Raw genomic sequence first — 27,272 nt, 5'->3', positions numbered from 1 at the left:
ATGTTGGCTTATTTAAAAAGATAAAAAGAGAGAAGCAAGAGTAATGAAGAGAAAATTAGAGCATGTAGGAAAAACACAGTAAAAATACTAGCAATGAAAAAGTAGATAACCAACAGATGCTGCAGAAACTAAACAGATTAGACATTATGAACAACTGATTTTTAAAAACATGAAATAAACAAATTCCTAAAAAAATATAACACAACTGATTACAGAATAGGACATCCCAAAAGGCCTAATCAATTAAAGAAATTGAACCAATTTAAATCTTCTTATCAAGAAAACAGAAAGTTCAGATAAAAATTAAGGCAACACTACCAAAAATTCAAAGACAGGTATTCCAATTTTATACAAATTCATCCAGAAAGTAGAAGAGAAAATTCCTCAATTCACTTTATGGGGCTATTATAACCTAACAAAGACAGAACCAGAAGATTAAATAATAGTTAATTTCATCCATGAACATAGACAAAAAATAATTTTAAACCTTAGAAAATCAAATCCAAAAATGTATTAAGAAGATTAAATTGTGACCAAATTGGTTTACTATATTCAACACTGCAAGTTAATTTTAAATTAGAAAACAAAAAATATATTGAATATACACACCATGAATACATTAAAGCAGAAAAATAACATGAGAATCTCAGTAGATGAGAAAATCACTTTTGATAAAATGTATTATCTTTTCATGATATCAAAAAAACATAGAAGTCAAGGCTAGAAATAATATTTCTTAACCTGATCAGAGGGTAACTACCAAACCCTACTATAAACATCAAACATAATGGTGAAATGTTGAAAGCATTCCCAATACAGTAAAATAAAAGATATCTGCTAGAACTAATTCTCTGCAGCATTGTGTTAGAAATTCTTTAACACAGAGCTTAAAGGAGAAATAAATGAAAGTTACAAGGATAAGAAATGAATAAACCAGATACTGCTAATACTTGGAAATGCTGTAATCGGCTAGGCAGAAACCCTAAAGAGAAACTACAGACAGATATTTGGAAATTCTAAAAGATTTTACCAGTGTTGATAAAAATGTTGTTGAACATAAAATCAATACACACAAAAAAATTGCATTTCTGGACATCAGCAACAGTTTGAAATTTTGTTTGAAAATGTAACTTTAAAAATATAACCACTTATATAGCAACAAAAATAAAAGGTTCAGTTCAGTTCAGTTAGCCGCTCAGTCGTGTTCGACTCTTTGCAACCCCATGAATTGCAGCACGTCAGGGCTTCGTGTCCATCACCAACTCCAGAGTTTACCCAAACCCATGTCCATCGAGTCAATGATGCCATCCAACCATCTCATCCTCTGTCGTCCCCTTCTCCTTCTGCCCTCAATCCTTCCCAGCATTAGGGTCTTTTCCAATGAATCAACTCTTCGCATGAGGTGGCCAAAGTATTGGAGTTTCAGCTTCAACATCAGTCCTTCCAATGAACACCCAGGAGTGATCTCCTTTAGGATGGACTGGTTGGATCTGCTTGCAGTCCAAAGGACTCTCAAGAGTCTTCTCCAACACCACAGTTCAAAAGCATCAATTCTTCGGCGCTCAGCTTTCTTCACTGTCCAACTCTCACATCCATACATGACCACTGGAAAAACCATAGCCTTGACTAGATGGACTTTTGTTGGCAAAGTAATGTCTCTGCTTTTAAATATGCTATGTAGGTTGGCCATAACCTTCCTTCCAAGGAGTAAGCGTCTTTTAATTTCATGGCTGCAATCACCATCAGCAGTGATTTTGGAGCCCAAAAAAATAGTCTGACACTGTTTCCACTGTTTCCCCATCTATTTCCCATGAAGTGATGGGACCAGATGCCATGATCTTAGTTTTCTGAATGATGAGCTTTAAGCCAACTTTTTCACTCTCCTCTTTCACTTTCATCAAGAGGCTCTTTAGTTCTTCTTCACTTTCTGCCATAAGGATGGTGTCACCTGCATATCTGAGGTTATTGATATTTCTCCCTGCAATCTTGATTCCAGCTTGTGTTTCTTCCAGCCCAGCGTTTCTCATGATGTACTCTGCATATAAGTTAAATAAGCAGGGTGACAATATACAGCCTTGACGTACTCCTTTTCCTATTTGGAACCAGTCTGTTGTTCCATGTCCAGTTCTAACTGTTGCTTCCTGACCTGCATATGTAACTTTAAAAATATAACCACTTATTATAGCAACAAAAATAAAAGGTAGCTAGGAATAAATCTAACAAAAGATGTGCACTATTTTTATAGATAGAACTATAAAACTTTATTAAAAGCTGTTAAAAGATCCAACCCAAATAGAGCGATAAACCAAGTTCTTGGATAGAAAGATTCAAAATCATAAAGCTGTCGATTCTCTCAACTTGATCTACGCATTTAATGCAATTCCAATCAGAATCCCAATAGGATTTTTCTTCTCACAGAACTTGGCAAGCTGATTCTAAAATTCATGTGAAACAGCAAAGAGCCAAATTACACAAAATATTCCTCAGAAGAAAGTAATTTTGGAGGATTTGCCCTACTGACTACCAATACTTTATTTTAAAGCTATGGTTATTAAGTCAGTTTGGTGCATCGAAAGTAAAATAGACCAGTGAAATATGGAGCACCCAAATAGACCCACATGTATATGGAAACTGATTTATCACAAAGATAGTATCATAAAGCAGTAGGAAAAGTATAGACTTCCTAACAAATGGTTTTATGACAATTGCTTATTTATATGGAAAAAAAAATGAAAATGGATCTCTACCACACATCATATATAAAAATCAATTCTTAGAGAATTAAAAATAAAGGCAAAAAATAAACTCATAGAATACTTTGAAATAATCTAGGAAAATATCTTCATAAATGTGTACTAGGAAACTATTTCATAAAAAGACTCAAAAAGCACAAAAAACTATTAAGGAAAAGATTGGTAAGTTTGACGATGTTAAAATTAAGAACTGCTAATCGGAAGAAAAACATTTATGTATGTGCTGGGGGGGGGAGGGAGTTTACACAAACACACATACATATATGCACAAACACACAGGTACCAAAGGGTTAGTAGGTATAGGTGATAAAATCTCCAAATTGTTATGATAAAGACAAATAAACTGGCCAAAAATAGGAGGAAAAGACTTGAACGAGCATTTCATAGAAAAGAAAACACAAATGACCCCTAATTATTAAAAAAAAATGCTCTTCATTACTAATAATAAAATGCAAATTAAAATCAAATATAAGCTTCATATTTTATATACTCTTTGATATATATATAAAATGAAGTTCACAGCAAATTTTGTTTAAAAAAATCACTTTGTTATCAAGGTAAAAAACTGATTGAGAAAAGGTGGAACCAGTAGATTCAGAATATTGTCACCATGAGCAAGAAACAAAGGATGACTAAACTCCTAAGGCAATACTGATGAGAGAAAAAGGAGAGGATATTCTAAAGAGTGATATGAAGAAAGCCCTTATCTCATCCATCACTTATCTTTAGTCCCTAGAGCAACATCCAGCACACAGTGCTATTTAACATTTGCTAAGTTAGCAAATACATTTAATGATTGATAAAATATGAGAAACATGAGGAATGAAATAACCAAAGGAATCTACAATGATTAGCAAGTTATTTTCCATTTGGTTATTTTCACAAGTATAAAGTTGTACCTGCAAACATTTTTAATTTCTATACCTGGATAAATAAAGAGGTTGATCTCCATATGTTTCATCACTAATGAGGTAGAAATCTTCCATATGCTTGCTTACAGTTGTATCTATTTTTTCAATTATGTCTTTTGCCAATTTATTTATTGAACTTTTCATACTTTATAGAATAATGTTGGTAAGAAGCCTTTGTCTCTTATTCAACTAATATTTCTAAATATTCTGTTTTTAAACTGTATTTTTAAAGATTTGTAAATTTTCTAAATATTTTTAAATCTTGATTTCCATTTTTGCTTTTGTTACATTTATTTTAACCTTACAAATAGCTTAAATGTTTATTTAATTGAATATGTTTTTTTCATGTAATACATGGAACAGTATCAACTCTCCCAAATTTAGTCATTTTTCTCAACTCTAATCAAAACTTGGTATACAATAACCTAGATTTTTTTTTGTTTGACTTTTATACTTTATCTACTTACACATATATTTGGGTTTATGTTAGGTACGAATTTGATTTATATTTTTCCAGATTCCTACAATCTTTCCAATTCCACTGTACTGTCACATAAAAACATATTACACAGATTAATGCCATTTCCTGAGTTTTCTATGTTATTGCATTAATCCGGGCATTTATTCAAGATGTCTTAGAAGGATATCAAGAGTAACATGTCCAAACAAAACCTATTTTTATTCCCTTTTCCCTCAAACATAGTTCTTCTGTATTCCTAGTCTGTGCAAGGAAGTATCTTTGCCTCAGTTACTTAAGATCACATGGAATAAAAACCTGGGAGTGCATGCTTCCTTCTGATTGATTACAAACATCCAGGCTATCACCGGCTTCTATTTATTCTCTTTAAAACTGCTTTTCAAATAACAAAAACAACAGCGGGGAATTAATACTAAAAAATGTGGCAGTTCAGGTCCCCAAGAAGCAGGTAGGATTAGCAAGAGATTTTTGGGGAAAACTCCTGTGAAGGGAAAGTGGGTGCAAGCCAGAGGAGGCTGGGAGAGGACTCTGACCAAGACACAGGTAAACCTAAGTGAAGGAGGGAGGAAGAGAGGGAAGAAAGGTTGAGCAGAAACTCCTTAGACCACTGCTGCTGCTGCTGCTGCTAAGTCGCGTCAGTTGTGTCCGGCTCTGTGCGACCCCATAGACGGCAGCCCACCAGGCTCCCCCGTCCCTGGGATTCTATAGGCAAGAACACTGGAGTGGGTTGCCATTTCCTTCTCCAGTGCATGAAAGGAAAAGTGAAAGTGAAGTCGCTCAGTCGTGTCCGACTCTCAGCGACCCCATAGACGGCAGCCCACCAGGCTCCCCCGTCCCTGGGATTCTCCAGGCAAGAGTACTGGAGTGGGGTGCCTTGCCTTCTCCGCCACAGTGCAGTCCTAAAAAATGTTTCGAAAAGCCAATGGGGAATCCTCAAGATAAATTCACTGTTCAGAGGTGTCCCACAGCTCCCAGCAAAGGACTTGCCTTAGTACCCCTACCACACTCTGCTGCTGCTGCTGCTGCTGAGTCGTTTCAGTCGTGTCCGACTCTGTGCGACCCCACAGACAGTAGCCCACCAGGCTCCGTGGTCCCTGGGATTCTCTAGGCAAGAACACTGGAGTGGGTTGCCATTTCCTTCTCCAGTGCATGAAAGGGAAAAGTGAAAGTGAAGTTGCTCAGTCGTGTCCGACTCTTCGCGACCCCATGGACTGTAGCCTACCAGGCTCCTCCGTCCATGGGATTTTCCAGGCAAGAGTACTGGAGTGGGGTGCCATTGCCTTCTCCGCCACCACGCTCAGTTGCTAGCTAAAAGCAGCCCAGGGAAATGTGGCCTTGGTGGAAATGCGGTGATAGATTTCAGAGCACAGCAGCTGAGGCTGTTACTCTCCCTGCAGTCGAAGACCTGAAAGGCAAATTTTCATAAATGGTTCAGAGGCTCTGAGTAATTTGCTACAATTTCACAGAAGAAAAAATAGGGAGCCATTATTCAAACCCATGCAGTGTGACTTCACAACTCACACAATTGATCACCATGCAAAGCTTCCTCCCTTGACCACCTTTATGTCAAAGTATATTGGAACATATGTCTAACTCACTTCCTTATTTTTCAGTCTTCTTCATCAATCCATCCTTCCACGAGAAGCCAAACAATGTTATTAAATAGGAATTCTGAATGCTTCCCTCCTTCTCAAAGTTATTCAATGCCTTTTACACACTTCCAGAATAAAATCTAAAGTTCCTAACAGCATATAGTCCTAATTATCTGATGTCTATCTACCTCTCAAGCTTTCTTTTCTAACACTTTTTTTCAACTTTACAAAAATATTTATTCCTTCATTCTTATCTATTCAATAAGTGTTAGCAGAACATCTACCACCTGTGACAATTCTGTCTTAAGAACAAGAAATTTAGTGAAGCTAGATGATGATGTCCCTAGTCTCATGGTACTTATGTTCTCTTTAGTGAGATGGTAAGTACCAAATTAATAAATTCAGAGAGGGATAAATGTTATGAATAAAGTAAGTCAGAAGACTGTTATAGGAGTAACTAGATTGAGAAGGTGTTCAAGAAAGGCTTGAATAATAAGAAACCAACTTTTGAAAGTCTGGAGGGAGAACATTCTAGCAGAGGGAACAAGGGTAAAGACTGAAGAGAAAGGTTAAAGACACAGAAAGAAGGCCAAAATGTCTGAAAAGTAACGGACAGGAGGAATAGACCAGGAGAAATAAGAGGTTTGGCACTGTGAAGTCAAAAGGGGGTACTAGGCAAAGGAATGATGTAACTGGATTTTTATGTTTTAAAAAGAACACTTTGGCCACCAGATAAAAAGCAAATTGCAAGGAACAAAGACAGGAGAGGAAGTCGTAGGTACCCGGACATACCACACTTGCCTATGTCTCTCTATTTTACACCTTCAGCAAAATTTTTCTCATCTTTTAGATCTTAACCAAAATAGCAGGTCTGTGAAGCCTGCTCTCATCACCCAGGAAGATCTGAGTACTCCTTCCCATTGCATCAGAGGAAATCAGAGCAAATTGTCAGAGTCCTCATCCTTTGGAAGGATCAAAGAACAATGTACATTTCTGGCATCTGTGTTATTTTTCTTTATATATTAGAGAAAATATAGGTGCTGTCACTCTGTCTCCATTTACTCCAGCTCCTCAAGTTGAAGCTGAATGAAAGAATCAGTTGCACTTTTAAAGAGGTTAAAGTCATTTCTATATAAAGCCAACATGCCAGAGCAAACTTACCCTAACACTCAGCACATATAAGCCAAAAGGGGAGCTTTAAAATTTTAAGTGCTAGGGCTTCCCTGGTGGTCCAGTGGTTAGAATCCACCTGCCAATGCATGGGACATGGGTTTGATCCCTGGTCCAAGAAAATGCCATATGCTGCAAGGCAACTAATTCCACGCACACAACTATTGAGCCTGAGCTCTAGAGCTTGGGAGCAACAACTACTGAGCCCACACACCTGTGATCCGCAACAAGAGAAGCCACCGCAGTGAGACGCCTGCGCACCACAACTAGAAAGTAGCCTCTGCTCTCTCCAACTAGAGAAAAGCCCATGCAGCAATGAAGACCCAGCACAGCCAAAAATACAAATAAATTGTGTGTGTTAGTGGCTCAGTTGTGTTCAACTCTGTGACCCCATGTACTGTAACCCACCTCTGTCCGTGGAATTCTCTCTAGGCAAGAATACTGGAGTGAGTTGTCATTTCCTTCTCCAATAAATAAATAAAGTGCTAAATAAATGGCTACAGGATAGTATTATATTTTTTGTTTATTGCTTTTAATGCTGATCTCAGCATTATGTAACAGATACTATCCTGGACAGCTATAAATTTCTTATTAGACCCTCCCAATGGTCCTGAGAGAGATGTCTCCCCACTATTGTCATTACCAAGCAAATATCTTTCAAGTACTGATACATGAGAATCTTGCATATTTATAGAGTTTGGACTTATCAGCATTCAAATTCAGTCTTCAACCAGAAGTGAAGTATTTATTTGATGGTTTCTTATAATAGAAATGTATTTTTTCTCTGCCTTTCCTAACAAGTTTTTATTTCTCTCTTTTGTGCTCAGAAAATTCCCTTGTGGATTTTCTCATCCCCTAGTCATTGTCAAACCCAAATCCTTCTTACGGGCATCAATATCTAGATACCAAATCCACAGTTAAAATGCAATTTCCTCCTGGCGTTTCCCAATGAGAATTGCAGTGGACTTACAGAACCCATGTTGGGAAATATTATGGAAACCTACAGGTATTATGCCTTTTCTTCCAAGACTTCAGAATCTCTGAAAACATAGCAATGTATGTTTAGTGCCTACGTGCCCTCTGCCATCCAGTTTCTGTGGGTTTAAATGGATTCTCCAACCGTCTCCCTTAGAAGTTAAGTGAAAAGCTGCACTGAAACTCCAGCCATCTAATTTAGAAATGTATGACACTGGAAACAGGTTCCTTGTTTAATATGGTGCTTCCCCTTCACCACCCTGGACAAGGCAATGGCAACCCACTCCGGTACTCTTGCCTGGAAAATCCCATGGATGGAGGAGCCTGGTAGGCTGCAGTCCATGGGGTTGCAAAGAGTCAGACATGACTGAGAGACTTCACTTTCAGTTTTCACTTTCATGCATTGGAGAAGGAAATGGCAACCCACTCCAGTATGCTTGCCTGGAGAATCCCAGGGATGGGGGAGCCTGGTGGGCTGCAGTCTATGGGGTCACACAGAGTCGGACACGACTGAAGCAACTTAGCAGCAGCAGCAGCCTCCACCACCCTCCTAATGAATGGGCCATCGTTTGCTTTACTGTCCAATCACTGCAACTTTGAGTTGCCACAAATGAGAAGGCCTGTGCATGAATGTAGTTTCCTACATGGGAAAAGCAGCACAGACTCACTACGTTGTTCAGGGCCAGCTGTCAAATCAGAGATGAAAGGACTGATTTTTAGGCGTTCACAGAGCAGATGAGGAAAACACTTTTAAAGTGCTGTCAAGGTGTGGCTGTCCTTGAAGAAATGGCTTCCTGACAGCTGCCGGTGCCTTCCTTCCTGCCAATGTTTAATTTCTCTCAGAGAGGCAGGGCTTTAATTAGGTTCCTAGGGCAACCAGCTCTGTATCTTTGACCTTATCAAGGATGCAGGATTTCAAAGCCCAGGCTTAGATAGGTTTCCCTTCATTACTGATCAAAAGTCTCTCCAGGAACACTCCTGAGCTCAGACTTCAGTTCCTCAGATGCAAAAGCTGCCTTGTCTTCCTTCTAATGGGTAGTCTCACACCAGTCCCTGTCATTGCCAGGTTCTTCAAGGGAGAGGGAGTGTTCAGGGAGCAGAAATTAGATGCAATTCGTATGAGAAACTTTTCATGTTGGAAGCTACTTGCATACATCACTGGAAGGCCTTCTACTTTTGGAAGAGGTTCTTATCTGGTTTACTTGCTTGATTTTCAAATATATAGCATTCTGAGTCACAGAATTCCTGTAACTGAATACTAGGGCTTACTTTCAACCGGTTGAGCCATAGTAATTCCTCTAAAAAGACAGATGTTGAATTTTAATAACAGAATTTTTGGCATGTAAAAGTAAGCATAGAGCATCTGCTTTTGCAATGCCAACATCTGTTTCTTTGACAGCCTTGCCTTCCCTTCTGCTGGATCCAACTGTGAATTTGCTTTAGAATCTGATATAAAAAACAGATAAGATTGTTTTTGACATGATACATTCTATAAGGCCAGCATAAACTAGGCTATCAGGATCAAACTCTCATTCTAGAAGAAAAAAAAAATGTCGTGATACTCAGATTTCGTACTGAAATGAAAAATGCAGAATTTTTCAAGGAAAGAGTGACATCATTTATAAATGACACTGTGCATTCTGTGCTTTCTTTTGGAAAGCTTTTTGAAAAGTTATTTAAAAGACAACTATTTAAGACTGTTATTAATAGTATCATTCAATATATGTCAGTCACATAACATCAAGAAATTTTTAAAAAAAATAAGAAATTCACCCAAGAAAAGAAATTTCCTTGACTAGATGCTCTAAAAAAAGGCATTCAGAGAGATTAAAATCACTAAATATACAATGCAGTTTTGTAGTAAGAAGAAAATTATCATTAGGTAACCATAATGATGTTGCATTGAAGGAAAGCAAACACTTGGTTCAATAATGGACTGCCCAACTTCCTACCCATACACTGCTTTAATACTCATGCATTTACGTAGTCACTTACCAGGTGTTATTAAAGTCTAATTCTGTACCAGGTGTTAGCGATGTAGAAGTTACTACAGCAAACATAGGCCCTGCCCTTATAAGGTACAGGTCTAGTGGTGAAAACATACATTTAACATATAAAACTGCAAGTAAATGTTTAATTATAAATTTTGTTAAGTTCCCTGAGGAAAAACTACAAATTGCTCCAAGATAAAAGTAGAAGGACGGTACAGAATTATTTTAGAGTATTTAAAATTATTATTCAAGGATGGCATTCAGAGGAAGGGTCATTTAACACAAAACTAGAAGAATGAGTATATATTACTAATGAGAAGAAAGTATGCTCTTCACCCCAAAAAACTAGAACACTTAAGAAACTGAAAAAGGCCAATGTGGCTAGAAAATTTAATGAGTAAAGCAGAGACAGACACAATGAGACTGTAGAGTTACAACTGGATCCATGTAGATCCTAGCAACCATCTCAGTCTTGCCATAGGGTTAGATGCCATTACTGTTCTTGGCATGGAAGAACAACAAGGTCTCAAAGTTCACTGACTGGCAGCATGACTTCTCTGCTATACATACTCTCCTCACATGCTCATGATCAGAATGCCAACTTTATATCCCAGGATGATATCACTGCCATTTTACTTCTTGCTTGGGCCTTATACTGGACTCCCATCAAGGTAACCAGCTCTGTTGGGCCTGGGGTCAGCCTGGCACTGGCAGTACCTCTAAGCCAATCATCAGACCTTGGCACTATGGTTAAACACTATTCTCCTATGCTCTAGGATTACAAAAACAGCAATTCATTCAAGTTCCTGGAAGCTACAGGAATGGCATAGGAAAACCTGAACATCTGGTTTCAGGAACAGCGTACACTGGAGACTTATTTTGAGTCCACTGCAGCTCTCAGGACCTTACATCTATTCCCTCAAATGCTCATCTATTCACATGACTCAGCTATTCTCTTCCTACCTGTGTCTCCCTGCTTCTCCACCAGCTGTGGCACCAATCTTGTGTCCATTATCCTGTGTGTATTACTTTTGTTCCCTCATAACTTCAGCTTTACATGACTCTGCCATTTTCTCTTAGTATTCTCCAGAGGCAGAATCAGATAGGCTGTTTGTCTTTTTTGCACCAGACCAGCCTGGATCAGTGTCATCCCTTAATTCCATCAGTTATGTCCAAAGGTCCTAGAGCCTGATATGAAAACATTGCTGTCCTTCCAGATTTCAACCTATACTATAAAGCTATAGTAACTGAAACCTGTATGATACTGGCAAAAAAAAAATACAGTAGTGTCCCCTTATCCATTACATACATATTCCAAGACCCCTAACAGATGCCTGAAACAGCAGATAGTTCCAAACTCTATACACACACACACACACACACACACACACACACACAATGTTTTTTCCTACACATACATACCTATGATAAAGTTTAATTTATATATTAGGTAAGAGAATATTTGAAATGCCAGCTTCACTCCTCTTGCACTTTGGGTCCATTATCAAGTAAAATAAAGGTTACTTTCAACACAAGAATTGTGATACTGGACAAGTGATCTGATAAATGAGATGACTACTAAGTGACTAACAGGAAGATAGGCTGGACAAAGAAATAATTCATATCCATGGCAGGATGGAGTGGGATAGAATGAGATTTAACTGCTCTACTCAGAGCAACATGCAGTTTAAAACTATGAATTGTTTGTTTCTGGAATTTTTAATTTAATATTTTCTGACTGCAATTGATTGCAGGTAATTAAGACCTTGGAAAACAAAGCTGTGGATAAGAGAGTACCTTAGAGATAAAGAATGAAATTGGATTGCTCTTCTATCACTCACATAAATTAACTTTAAATGGATTAAAGACTTAAAAATAAGACCTGAAACCATAAAGCTCCTAGAAGAAAATATAGGAGAAAACTCTTTGACATTGGTCTTGGCAACAGTTTCCTGGACATGACACCAAAATCAAAAGCAATAAAAGGAAAAATTAATAAGTGGGACTACATGAAACTAAAAAGCTCAGCACAGTAAAAGAAGTCATCAACAAAATGAAAATGCAATCTACAGAGAGAGAGAGTATTGCAAATCATATATCTGATAAGGGGTTAACAACCAAAAACTACAAATAATTCATACAACTCAATAGTAAAAAAATAAAAATCCCTTTAAAAATGTGCAGAGGAACTGAATAGACATTTTTTTTAAAAAAAAGACATGCAAATCTCCAAAGGGTACACGAAGGAAAATGTTCAACATCATTAATCATCAGGGGAATGCAAATCAAAACTACACTGAGATAAACTCATATCTATTGGAAAGTCTTTCATCAAAAAGATAAGAAATAAGTGTTAGTGAGGATGTGGAGGAAAGGGGAACTCCTGTGCACTCGTGGTAGAAATGTATATTGTTACAACTACTATGGAAAACAGTATGGAGGACCCTCAAAAACTTAAAAATAAAAAATAGAACTAATATATGATTCAGCAATCCCCCACCTGAATGTTTATCTGAAGGTAATTAAAGCATTATATCAAAAAGATATATGCACTCCCATGTTCATTGAAGCATTATTTAGAATAGGCAAGATATGGAAACACCCAACTATCCATCCACGGATGAATGGATAAACAATGGAATATTACTCAGCCATGAGAAAAAAAAAAAAGAATTTTGCCATTTGCAACAATACAGATGGACCTTGAGGGCATTATGCTAAGTGAAATAAGTCATATAGAGAAAGACAAATACTGTATAACCTCACATACGGAAGCTAAAAGAGCCAAAGTTACAGAAACAGAGAATAGAATGGTGGTTTCCAGAGGCTGAGGGGTGGGAGAAATGGGGAGATACTGGTCAGAGGAGTACGATCTGGATATAAGATGAATAAGCTCTTGGGATCTAATGTACAACATAGTGATTAGAGTTAACAATACTGTATTATATATTTGAAAGTTGATAGAATTTTGTGTTCTTGTCATAAAAAGGAAATAGTAATTATGTAAGGTGATAGCTGTGTTAACTAACCATACTGTGGTAATCATTTCATGGTACTTAAGTACATAAAATCAACACAATGTACACCTTGAACTTGTATAATGTTGTATCTCAATTATATCTCAAAAAAACTGGAAAAATAATTTTAAAATATGATGGCCAATGAGTTGGCTGTTCAGCATAGATTATATCTATGTGTTGTGTGCTTAGTCACTCAGTTGTGTTCGATTCCTTGTGACCCCATGGAGCCCACCAGGCTCCTCTGTCCAAGGGGATTCTCCAAGCAAGAATCCTGAAGTGACGGGCCAGGCCCTCTGCCAGGGGATCTTCCCAACTCAGCGATTGAACCCAGGTCTCTCATATTGCAGGCAGATTCTTTTCTGTCTGAGCCACCAGGGAAGCCCAAGAATAATAGAGTAGCTTATCCCTTCTCCAGGAGATCTTCCCGACCCAGGAATTGAACCGGGCTCTCCTGCATCACAGGTAGATTATTTACCAGCTGAGCTACCAGTGAAGCCCAGATTTTGAAACACAGCTTTACTTAAAACCCTTTTTACCTCAAGTTCTTCATTTGGAAAATGAGGGCAATGACACCTTTACCTCCTCCAAAATTATGTTGTTATTATAACGAATAAGTGAGGCTATTGAATTAACACGCTGTGCACAGCAAGGAAAAACCAACACTACGGAATGAGAGAAAATAGATTTTCTCCGGTTTTAAAATCACCTAAAAAGTTAAAAGTCATATACTGTGGTTTAGGCATTATTATACCTAAAATACTATTACTGTCACGACCAAATTAAGATACAACAACATCTTATATATTAAGTTGCTATAATATATTATATTAATATATTAGAGGAGAAGGAAATATGTTGCTATAATATATTGTAATATAATATATACATTGCAATAATATTATAATATATATATTATATAATACATATATTATGCAATATACAGATTATATACATTATATATAGATAATATATATGTAAAAAAATATATGTATCTTATATATATTATATATATAAATAAAATATATATATACTATCAATATTATATATATAATATAATTATATATATAACATTATGTATATTTATATATATATTTATTTTATATATTATATATATTATATTATAGATATTGATTTATATTTATATTCATTTATACTTATTTATATATTATATATATTTATTTATATTTGTATATATTATATATAAATATATAATAAATACATATAAAAATATATATTATATATTATATACTATTAAATTATATTATAATATAAAATACAATATTGTAATATAGTATATTATATATATAATATAATATATATAACATATATAATATGCAATATATATTATATATAATGTAATATATATAACATATATAATATACAATACATATTATATATATATAATCTATAATAATATATAATATATAACATTATATATAATATAAAATATATATCATATATATTATTAATATATATTAATATAATATATATTATAGATATCTATCTATATCTATATATTACATAATATATAATATAATACATATATAATATATATTATATATCTATATATATCTATATAATATACATAACATAATATAATGTATAACATAATATACATATTATATATTATAATATATAATATATAATATTAATATATATGATAATTATAATATATATTATAGATATCAATCTATATCTATATATTATATAATATATATTATAGATATCAATCTATATCTATATATTATATAATATATAATGTAATATATAATATATATTCTATATCTATATATATCTATATATAATATATAACATAAAATTATATATAATATGTATTATAATATATACTATATATTAATATAGTATATAGATAATATAGATAATATATAATATATATAATATATATATTATATATAAAATATATTTTAAATATATACATATAAGATACATAAAATATATAATAATATTATATATATCATAAAATATAATATATAATAATATAATATATAATGTATAAATATGTAATAGATATAACATGTATAAAAATATGATATATAATATTATAATATATATTGCTATAATATATTAATGGAGAAGGAAAATACTTGTGATCTTCAATCTCTTTCAACATTATCTCACTTGTTTCTGTGTCTTTTATTATTATATTTGTGTATATATCTGTCTCCTCCACTAGACCATTAACTCGGCAAATATTTTTTTAGCCAGACACTATGCTAAGAATTGGATATGCAACACTAGACAATTTAGAATAGTCTCCAAACTCAAGGAAAAAGTCATACTTCTATACAGTTTTATAGTTACAGCTTTATACAAGAATATAACAGCTTTTATGTCCTCTTTAATATACAGCATCTCTGTAGGTATTCACAAAAGGCAGTGACCATATGTCTTTAGGTTCTGGGAACCAATTCTACTTTGGGAGTGGTAGTTCTATATACCATAAAGCCATTTTCTGAACATCAAGTGGTTTTCTATTAATTCAACTCAATTCTGATATTAGCTACTGGAAGACAGCATCAAATTTCACAATTAGGGGTTCAAGTTCCACAACACTGCTCTCTCACCCCCCTGACACTGACCTCACAGGCCAGTTACAAGGCTAGATCAGTGTTTTATTACAAAAGGATATAACTCAGGAATAGCACGATGCAAGAGAAGCAAATGGCAAGGTGTGGGGAAAGTACACCATTCTCCCCAAGATTTCCAGGTATACAGCAATTCAGAAGTACTCTAAACCCAGTCCTTTGGGGTTTTGATGAAGGCTTCATTCAGTCAGTTCAGTTCAGTTACTCAGTCGTGTCCGACTCTTTGCGACTCCATGAATCACAGCACGCCAGGCCTCCCTGTCCATCACCAACTTCCGGAGTTTCCCCAAACTTATGTCCATTGAGTCAGTGATGCCATCCAACCATCTCATCCTCTGTAGTCCCCTTCTCCTCCTGCCCACAATCCTTCCCAACATTAGGGTATTTTCCAATGAGTCAACTCTTCGCATGAGGTGGCCAAAGTATTGGAGTTTCAGCTTCAACATCACTCCTTCCAATGAACACCCAGGATTGATCTCCTTTAGGATGGATTGATTGGATCTCCTTGCAGTCCAAGGGACTCTCAAGAGTCTTCTGCAACACCACAGTTCAAAAGCATCAATTCTGCGGTGCTCAGCTTTTTTCACCGTCCAACTCTCACATCCATACATGACCACTGGAAAAACCATAGCCTTGACTAGACGGACTTTTGTTGGCAAAGTAATGTCTCTGCTTTTAAATATGCTATCTAGGTTGGTCATAACCTTCCTTCCAAGGAGTAAGCGTCTTTTAATTTCATGGCTGCAATCACCATCAGCAGTGATTTTGGAGCCCCAAAAAATAAAGTCTGACATTGTTTCCACTGGTTCCCCATCTATTTCCCATGAAGTGATGGGACCAGATGCCATGATCTTAGTTTTCCGAACGCTGAGCTTTAAGCCAACTTTTTTACTCTCCTCTTTCACTTTCATCAAGAGGCTCTTTAGTTCTTCTTCACTTTCTGCCATAAGGGACGTGTCATCTGCATATCTGAGGTTATTGATATTTCTCCTGGCAATCTTGATTGCAGCTTGTGTTTCTTCCAGCCCAGCGTTTCTCATAATGTACTCTGCATATAAGTTAAATAAGCAGGGTGACAATATACAGCCTTGACGGACTCCTTTTCCTATTTGGAACCAGTTTGTTGTTCCATGTCCATTTCTAACTGTTGCTTCCTGACCTGCATTACATAGACATAATTGATTAAATCATTAGCCGTTGGTGATTGATTCAATCTACGGGACTTCTTCCTTCCCTAGAGGTCAGGAATGTGAGACAAAATAGTTTAATTGCCCAGTCACACAATTTGTTCTCCTGGAAACTATCCCCCATCCCTACATGAGTTCCAAAAGTTGCCTCATAGCATAACAAAACATCCTTTTTGCACTCACCATGTAGAAAATTCCAAGGGTTATAGGAACTCTGTGTCAGAAAAGAGGACGAAGACTAAATAAACATTTATTATAAATTACAGCATGTAATTGTTACTGTCATGCCCCTCAGTACATAATAGCAGTGCCTATTATCTACCATAGAGTGAGTACACAATAAGTTCAACTTTATGGGACTCAGTCTGGAAATAAGAGGAGGAATTCTCAGGAAGAAAGCCTTTGCCAACACAGAGAGGCTACTACCAAAGAGCCAGTTGCTGAAATAAATAATATATGTGCATATATATATATACATAAATATGTACATATATATTCTATAAATGGAAGTAGTAGGCATATAGGAAGCACTCAATAAATGTTAGCTGCTAATATTATTACTGTTACTACTATTGTCTCTGAACTGAAAGTATGCTATTATAGTGAAGAACCAAGCAAAGCATTTAGACTCTTACACATATTTAAAAGTTGCACATAAATTATGTACAAACAACAAATTATTTGACTCGCATTACAGTTGAATTGGGGCTAAAATGAGGTGTCTCCTAGTGGAGGCTACAAAATTTTTATTCCTCTGATTGTCTTTGAAAATGACTTTATAAATGTATGATAGAAACAATAAGGACAAAGAGGGAATGGTCAAAGGAGTTATATTTTGTGAGAACCATGAATGCTCATTGTCTTTAAACTTCCACGAGTGTGATACATTGCATAACTGTTGTTTCACTCTCACTGCATTCCATTAAGTTTGGAAGATTGTTAGTTGGTTATGCTGAGTGCTTCTTTTCATTGTCCTTAGATCACAAATAATAAGTTGATTTTCAGACTACAAATGCTTTCTTTCTAATCAACCCTTTGCCAGAGTGGAGCTTAAGTTCAAGAGTTGTTATTACTTTAAAAGTCTGTTTTAACAGCACAAATCATTATGGTTTCTAAGCACTCTATTGCCTCCAAATCATGTTAACATGTGCACTCAGAGACTTGGGTGTTGGGCCAACTCTTATAAATCTAAATGAGAGAAAAAAAGAAAAAGTTCAAGGACTGTAGATAGAAAAACAAGTATTGTGAATGCCCTGGTTCAAACACTTTTGGTTGTTTTAAAGAATCATATAGACAAATATTTAATGTGAAAACATTTTCTACATGTTTATTTGTTCTTAAATTATTGATTCTGAAAAGCATAAAGAATGTATTCATTGGATATCTGCATGTTTGTGGGTTTAAAAAATGATTTTTTATAAGAATAAGATCTTCACAATTAGGTAGAATACCATATGAATAAATGTTTGCATCTATTGAATTTGTGAATCGTTAGGGCATTAGTTTAATCAATTAAATGATTGTCCTAGGATCTACTACCCAAGTTAAAGACAGACTATCTATTGCACTTCTGTTTCCAAAAAATTCAAAATAAATTATGTTGTAGTTCATGATTATGTATGATGTTTGACTAACATGAATTCAGTAACTCTAAATCCTAAAATTATAAGTTTTCTGTGGTATTATATACACTGCCTATTTTATCTGCTCCTTAATCTCTATGGCAAGTCTGAGGAGCAGTCATACTACCTCAGTCTGAACTCCCCCAATAGCAAAGAAATTCCTACTGTTAAAGATAACTGAAACTCTCTCTTGAGCTAAGTCCAGAACCTTAAAAATACCTCCAACTAGAGCCCAGAGATTATAACTAGGTACTCTTTAATTCTGCCTTTCCCTCTTAAATTTCACCCTTGGATTCCTACAGCTAACATTACACTAGTCTTTGGACACTGCACTACTCTGAGGCTCTGGCTCAGGAATAAATGATAACTATTTCATTAGGATAGTTAGGCAGCCTGAAAGATTTCAAACTAGTCCTCAGTGTGAAAAGACAGCACAGAGTCTGCAAAGGCTGCAGTTTGGCTCCTCTTTTAGCCAGCGCTATATTTAAATCATTTGACCATTAATCTACTACTGTGGGCAAGAACCCCTTAGAAGAAATGGAGTAGCCATCATAGTCAACAGAAGAGTCCAAAATGCAGTACTAGGATGTAATCTCAAAAACGACAGAAGGATCTCTGTTCGTTTCCAAGGCAAATCATTCAATATCACAGTAATCCTAGTCTATGCCCCGACCAGTAATGCTGAAGAAGCTGAAGTTGAATGGTTCTATGAAGACCTATAAAACCCTCTAGAACTAACACACAAAACAAGATGTCCTTTTCATTATAAGGGACTAGAATGCAAAAGTAGGAAGTGAAGAAACACCTGGAGCAACAGGCAAATTTGGCCTTGGAGTACAGAATGAAGCAGGGCAAAGGCTAATAGAGTTTCGCCAAGAGAATGCACTGGTCATAGCAAACACCCTCTTCCAACAACACAAGAGAAGACTCTACACATGGACATAAAAAGATGGTCAACACCGAAATCAGACTGATTATATTCTTTGCAGCCAAAATGGATAAGCTGTATATAGTCAGCAAAAACAAGATGGGAAGCTGACTGTGGCTCAGATCATGAACTCATTACCAAATTCAGGCTTAAATTGAAGAAAGTAGGGAAAACCACTAGACCATTCAGGTATGACCTGAATCAAATCTCTTAAGATTATACAGTGGACATGAGAAATAGATTTAAGGGACTAGGTCTGATAGAATACCTGCTGAACCACAGACTGAGGTTCATGACACTGTACAAGAGACAGGGATCAAGACCATCCCCAAGAAAAAGAAATGCAAAAAAGCAAAATGGCTGTCTCAGGAGGCCTTACAAATAGCTGTGAAAAGAGAAGTGAAAAGCAAAGGAGAAAAGGAAAGATATACCCATTTGAATGCAGAGCTCCAAACAATAGCAAGGAGAGATAAGAAAGCTTTCCTTAGCGATCAGTGCAAAGAAATAAAGCAACACAAAAGAATGGGAAAGACTAGAGATCTAGTCGCAAAGAGTTGGACACAACCGAGCAACTCAACTGAACTGATAGCCAGTGCTCTTCCTGCTCCTTCTACACCAAGCCTAACAAGATGTTGCCACCACCTTGTCCTTTTGCTTCCATTACACTAGATTCCCAGGTACACCTAGGCAGATTGTTGGCTGTCTAAAGAAATAAAGAGCAGGATTATGGGCCTAAGATGCCTTCAGCACAATAACCCTGCTGTCCCCAGAGCCAAACATTGTCCACCATATTGAGGAAAGATAGAAGGTGGGTTGGGAGAGGAGGAGCATCCACAATGAAGAAATTAATGGAGCAGTAATGAAAAAGCCTAAGCAGTGTCTATAAGTAGTGAGCCATGACCACATCTGGTCTGAGAAAAGTATGAGTCAATCAGCAGAATTAGGTCACTTTAGCAACTATATCTCATGTGCTGCTGCTGCTAAGTCGCTTCAGTCATGTCCGACTCTGTGCGACCCCATAGACAGCAGCCCACCAGGCTCCGCCGTCCCTGGGATTCTCCAGGCAAGAATTCTGGAGTGGGTTGCCATTTCCTTCCCCAGTGCAGGAAAGGGAAAAGGGAAAGTGAAGTCGCTCAGTCGTGTCTGACTCTTAGCGACGCCATGGACTGCAGCCCACCAGGCTCCTCTGTTCATGGGATTTTCCAGGCAAGAGTACTGGAGTGGGGTGCCATTGCCTTCTCCAATATCCCATGTACCTATTCTTAATTACCATACAGGTTCCTGTGTTTCTCTCATCTACTCTCTGACATCACTCTCACTGTATTCATAGTTTTTCCCAGGAAACTTCTAGCCTGTTGCCTCTCACATTATCCCTACTGTGCCTCTTGGAGAGGGCACCAAAATACAATGGTTGCTTCTTACTTATGGATCTCACATGTCTTTCAGTTTCAAGGAGCTGAAGTCCTTCATAATAGCCTTTGGAAATCCAGAGTATTCAGAAGCCTGCATAGTGCATTTTAGGATCATGATTTAGCCTGAGGTTGGAAGCACAAGATTATGGGCAATCAGAGAGACTATCAATGGGTTCATTAGAAAAAGTAGTGAGAGCCATCACAGATATCACTGGAGAGTGATCAGATCAGGATGGTGGAATAGAAGGACATGGAGCCCACCTCCTCCCACAAATACATCAAAAATACATCTCCATGTAGAACAATTCTCACAGGATACTTGCTGAATGCTGGTAGATCTCATAAAGCCAACATTAGAAGCAAGATCACCACATAACCAGGTAGGACAAAAGAGAAAAGAAATCGGGATGGGACCTGTACTCCTGGGAGGGAGCTGTAAAGGAGGAGAAGACCCGCTGGGACAGAAAGGGAGCATCTAGGGCTGATGGTTGCTGGGAAAGATTGAAGGTGGGAGGAGAAGGGGACGACAGAGGATGAGATGGTTGGATGGCATCACCGACTCAATGGACATGAGTTTGAGTAAACTCCGGGAGTTGGTGATGGACAGGGAGGCCCGGCATGCTGCAGTCCATAGGATCGCAAAGAGTCGGACATGACTGAACAACTGAACTGAACTGAATTGAAGGCTTATGGAGAGCACAGCAGCTGGTCTGCAGCAGGCAGAACAGAGAGAGACCAGCACAGAGGGTGCTCGCCACTTCTCTGCACACCTCAGCCCAACACATCTGCTGGTGCACTTTGGGACTGGGTGCTGGAACTTAGGTTTCAGAAGACAGGCTAGGGAGAGGACTGGGATTGGCTGTGTGGAGACAGCCTGAAAGGGCTGGAGCGTGCTCTGGCCACCGTGGGAGCTTTGCACAGGAAGGAGCCTGGGTTCGCCATTGAAGCCCCACTGTCAACCTGTGGGCTTAAGAAGGGAGAGGTGGAGCCTGCTACAGCAGCTTCATTCTTGGTGTGCTCACAGTGGGCACAGCTCCACCTCTATGAGTTCTGCTGGCACACAAGTGCTGCAGGTTACCCACCTCAGAGGTGGGGATGAAATCTGAACTGATCCTCAGGGGCCACATGGATTTACTCACTACAGGTTGTTTGTAAACTCAGTTCCTGAGGAACATCTGAAGAAACACTGGTGCTCCTGTGACTGAGATGGGCATTTGATAAAATTCAATATTGATTCATTATAAAAACTCTTACAAAAGTGGGAACACATCTCAATATGATAAAAGCTGCTTATGACAAACCTACAGCCGACATACTCAGCAGGGAAAAGCTGAAAGTCTTCTTGCTAAAATCTGGAACAGGACAAGGATTCCTACTCTCACCACTTCTAGTTCAATTGTATTGGAAGTCTTAGCCACAGCAAGAAGACAATTAAAAAATAAATAGATAAATAAAAAATAATCCAAATTGGAAGGGAAGACATAAAATTGTCATAATATACAGATGACACAATACTTCTATATAGACAATCCTAAAGACTCCACACAAAAACTAGAACCAATCAATGAATGCATCGGGATACAAAAGTAACATTCAGAAATTGGTTGCATTTCTTTATACAAAAAATATCAGAAAGGGAAAGTTAAAAAAAGTCCTTTTAAAATCACATCAAATAATAAAATACTTGGGAAGAAACCCAACCAAGGAGGTGAAAGACGTATATGCTCAGAACTACAAAACCTTGATAAAGGAAACTGAAGATGATTCAAAGAAATGGGAAGACAGCCCATGCTCTTGGACTAGACAAATTAGTATTATTAAAATGGCCATACTACCCAAAGCTATCTGCAGATCTAATGTGATCCCTATCAAATTACCCATGACATTTTTCATGGAACTAGAAAAATAATCCTAAAATTCATATGGAACCATAAAAGACCCAGAATTGCCAAAGCAATCCTGGAGAAAAGAACAAAGCTGGAGGCATAACCCTCCCAGATTTCAGATTAATGCTACAAAGCTACAATAATCAAAACAGTGTGATATGGACACAAAAAGAGACATATGGGTCACTGGAACATAACAGAAAGCCAAGAAATAAACCCACACACTTACAATCAATTAATCTTCAAAAAAGGAAGCAAGAATATACAATGGAAAAAAGACAGTCTCTTCAGAAGGTGGTATTGGGAAAGTTGGACAGTAGTATATAAATCAGTGAAGTCCGAACAACACTCTCACACCAAACGCAAAAATAAAATAGCTTAAAGACTTAATACAGGACATGACACCATAAAACTCCTAAAGAGAATGTAGGCAAAACATACGCTGACATAAATTATATCAATGTTTTCTTAGGTCAGTCTTCCAAAGAAACAGAAATTAAAGCAAAAATAAACAGATGGAATCTAATCAAACTTATAATCTTTTGCACAGCAAGCATTAATGAAACAAAAAGACTATACAGACTGGGAGAAAATATTTGCAAATAATGTGATGAACAAGAGCTTAATTTTCAAATGGCTGATACAACTCTCAATAATAAAAAACAACCCAATCAAAAAAAAAAAAATGGGCAGAAGATCTAAATAGACTTCTTTTCCAAAGAAGACATACAGATGGCCAATAGGCACATGAGAAAATACTAAAAATTGCTAATTATTCAGTTCAGTTCAGTCACTCAGTCGTGTCCAACTCTTTGCGACCCCATGAATCGAAGCACGCCAGGCCTCCCTGTCCATCACCAACTCCTGGAGTCTACCCAAACCCATGTCCATCGAGTCGGTGATGCCACCCAGCCATCTCATCCTCTGTCGGTCCCTTCTCCTCCTGCCCCCAATCCTTCCCAGCATTAGGGTCTTTTCCAATGAGTCAACTCTTCACACGTGGTGGCCAAAGTATTGGAGTTTCAGCTTCAACATCAGTCCTTCCAAAGAACACCCAGGCCTGATCTCCTTTAGAATGAACTGGTTGGATCTCCTTGCAGTCCAAGGGACTCTCAAGAGTCTTCTCCAACACCACAGTTCAAAAGCATCAATTCTTCCATGCTCAGCTTTCTTCACAGTCCAACTCTCACATCCATACATGACTACTAGAAAAATCATAGCCTTGACTAGATGGACCTTTGCTGGCAAAGTAATGTCTCTGCTTTTTAATATGCTGTCTAGGTTGGTCATAACTTTCCTTCCAAGGAGTAAGCGTCTTTTAATTTCATGGCTGCAATCACCATCAGCAGTGATTTTGGAGCCCAAAAAAATAGTCTGACACTGTTTCCACTGTTTCCCCATCTATTTCCCATGAAGTGATGGGACCAGATGCCATGATCTTAGTTTTCTGAATGTTGAGCTTTAAGCCAACTTTTTCACTCTCCTCTTTTACTTTCATCAAGAGGCTTTTTAGTTCCTCTTCACTTTCTGCCCTAAGGGTGGTGTCATCTGCATATCTGAGGTTATTGATATTTCTCCCGGCAATCTTGATTCCAGCTTGTGCTTCCTCCAGCCCAGCATTTCTCATGATGTACTCTGCATATAAGTTAAATAAGCAGGGTGACAATATATAGCCTTGACGCACTTCTTTTCCTATTTGGAACCAGTCTGTTGTTCCATGTCCAGTTCTAACTGTTGCTTCCTGACCTACATACAGGTTTCTCGAGAGACAGGTCAGGTGGTCTGGTGTTCCCATCTCTTTAAGAATTTTCCACAGTTTATTGTGATCCACACAGTCAAAGGCTTTGGCATAGTCAAAAAGCAGAAATATATGTTTTTCTGGAACTCTCTTTCGATGATCCAACAGATGTTGGCAATTTGGTCTCTGGCTCTGCCTTTTCTAAAACCAGCTTGAACATCTGGAAGTTCACGGTTCACATATTGCTGAAGCCTGGCTTGGAGAATTTTGAGCATTACTATACTAGCATGTGAGATGAGTGCAATTGTGCAGTAGTTTGAGCATTCTTTGGCATTGCCTTTCTTTGGATTGGCATGAAAACTGTGCTAATTATTAGAGAAATGCAAATCAAAACTAAAATAAAATACCATCTCTTATCAGTCAGAATGGCCATCATTAACAAATTCTGGAGAAGATGTGAAGACAAGGGAATGCTGTCACTGTTGGTGGGAATATAAATTGGTGCAGCCACTATGAAAACCGTTTGGAGGTTCCTTAAAACCTAGAATTACCATATGATACTACAATCCAACTCCTGGGTATATATCTAGAGAAACTGTAATTTGAAATGTTACATTCACCCAAATGTTCACAGCAGCACTATTTACAATAGCCAAGACATGGAAACAACCTAAATGTTCTCTGACAGATGAGTGGATAAAGATATATGCACAATGGAATACGATACTATTCCGATATAAAAAAAGTAAAATAATGCCATTTGCAGCAACATAGATGGACCTAGAGATTATCATACTAACTGAAGTAAGTCAGACAGAGAAAGACAAATATCATATGATATCACTTATATGTGGAATCTAAAATATGACACAAATGAACTTATTTACAAAACATAAATAGACTCACAGACATAGCAAATTTATGGCTACCAAAGGTGAAAGGCATACCCTTCCTTGGGAAAGATAAATTAGGAGTTTGGGATTAGATACAAACTACTATATATAATGTGAACAATAAAATCCTACTATATAGCACAGGGAACTATATTCCATACCCTGTAATAAAGTTATAATAGAAAAGAAAAAAATAAATAATTTTTTTTTTCAATTAAGAAAAAGATATCACTGGAACATCTGAAATCCATAGGTTAAGCCTGCTTGGCAACCAGGTGAGCTAGTCACATAAAGGGGAAAGACCAGACCCACATTTAGAGGATCAATCTAGGCTGTAATATTGAGCAATTGAGTAGTATAGATACAAAGAGTGGGATTTGGACCTTGGAAAATGCTATTGAATCTCTCTTGTTGCTATTCCCCTGTCATTTAAGTTCACTCTGCCTTGGAGGTGATACACTAACTCTATGAAACATTTGATGTTAGCCTACCTTAATCATAGAACAGCCTCTTATAAGTAGATAGAAAATGATCAAAGAATAGCCCTCTTCTGCAGTCCTCTTCAAAAAAGCAATAAAACAGAGAAGACTAGTATGGTAGACACTAACTCTTTGTAAAAAAGACATACATTTATTTGTTTTCTTTAACTGTACACACACACAAAAAGCTCTGAATGTATTTGCATGTATTTATATATGGACTTGGGCTTCCTTTACAGCTCAGTCAGTAAAGAATCCTGCTGCATTGGCAGGAGACATGGATTCGATCCCTAGGTTAGGAGGATCCCCTGGAGGAGGACACGGCAACTCATTCCAGCATTCTTGTCTGGAGAATCCCATAGACAGAGGAGCCTGGCGGGCTGCAGTTCATGGTGTCACAAAGAGTCAGACACAACTGAGCGACTATGCACATGCACAGACACACACACACACATATATTTATATTATAGATATATAAACTTTAAAAATAATGCCCCCACTTTCCAGACAGCTTTCCCCAAGATAGCTGCTAATCTGTTTGGTTTACATGTATATGAAATACCTGTTCATATAGAGGTGTGCAAGTTTGTCTTTCTTAGGTTAACAGTGCCTTTATTTTTCTAAAAGTTGCCTTTTTGCATAATAATGTATATTGGAGCTTTTCAAATGTCAACACATACAGGGTCATCCCTGGTGGTTCAGTCAGTAAAGAATCTGCCTGCAATGTGGGAGACCTGGGTTCAATCCCTTGGTTGGTGTCATCCCCTGGAGGAGGACTTGGCAACCCACTCCAGTATTCTTGCCTGGATTCTTGCCATGAACAGGGGAGCCTAGCAGCCTATAGCCCATGGGGTCACAAAGAGTTGTACACAACTGAGCGACTAAGCACGTGTATCTCTCCGACTTTTTTGAACTGCTATATACATGATGTTCTATGAATTTAAGTACCACAATTTATTTAACTTATTATCAATTTATGGGTTTTGCTTTTTACTAATAAGGCTATGGTATACATCCTTCTACTTACTATGTCCACGTCTGACTAGCTCTCTAAGATAGATAATTAAAAGTGGAATTGCTATCTTGAAGATTATGTATATAATATATAAGTCTTTATAAACTGTGTTTGTGTATATGCTCAGTCACATCTGACCCTTTGAGGCCCCATGGACTGTAGCCCGACAGGCTCCTCTGTCCATGGAATTTTCTAGGCAAGAATACTGGAGTGGATTGCCATGCCCTTCTCAGGGGATCTTCCCGACCCAGGGATCAGACCCACATCCCTTGCATCTCCTGCACTGGCAGGCAGGTTCCTTATCACTAGTGCCAGGTGGGAAGCCAAGTCTTTATAAGATGCTGCCAAATCGCCATCCAAAAAAGGATATACTAATGTGTATATCCAGCTGCTGCTGCTGCTGCTAAGTTGCTTCAGTCGTGTCTGACTCTGTGCGACCCCATAGATGGCAGTCCACCAGGGTCCCCAGTCCGTGGGGTCTCCCACAACTTTGATTATCATGATTAAAATTTTGCCAATGAATGTGTTGGGTGAAAATATTTTATTGTTTTTGTCACCATTTTCCTAATTATCAGTAAGGTTGAGCATCTTTTCATATGTTAATGGACAATTTACA

At 37.3% G+C, this 27,272-nt stretch overlaps 1 long non-coding RNA gene across 1 annotated transcript in view; it reads right to left on the bottom strand.

Moving 5' to 3' along the window:
- Positions 1-328: 328 nt before the first annotated feature.
- The window catches only part of LOC145539505 (uncharacterized), a 59,550-nt gene continuing 32,606 nt past the window's right edge, over positions 329-27,272 (bottom strand). Inside the window, exon 3 of the long non-coding RNA XR_014077867.1 lies at positions 329-2,158. This is a non-coding gene — a long non-coding RNA (uncharacterized LOC145539505). The remainder of the gene's footprint in view (positions 2,159-27,272) is intronic.

The sequence above is a fragment of the Giraffa tippelskirchi genome, chromosome 1 (assembly GCF_054371585.1).
Source record: "Giraffa tippelskirchi isolate mGirTip1 chromosome 1, T2T-mGirTip1v1.2.pri, whole genome shotgun sequence".
Taxonomy (NCBI): domain Eukaryota; kingdom Metazoa; phylum Chordata; class Mammalia; order Artiodactyla; family Giraffidae; genus Giraffa; species Giraffa tippelskirchi.
This window is presented reverse-complemented; position numbering and strand designations above follow the sequence as displayed.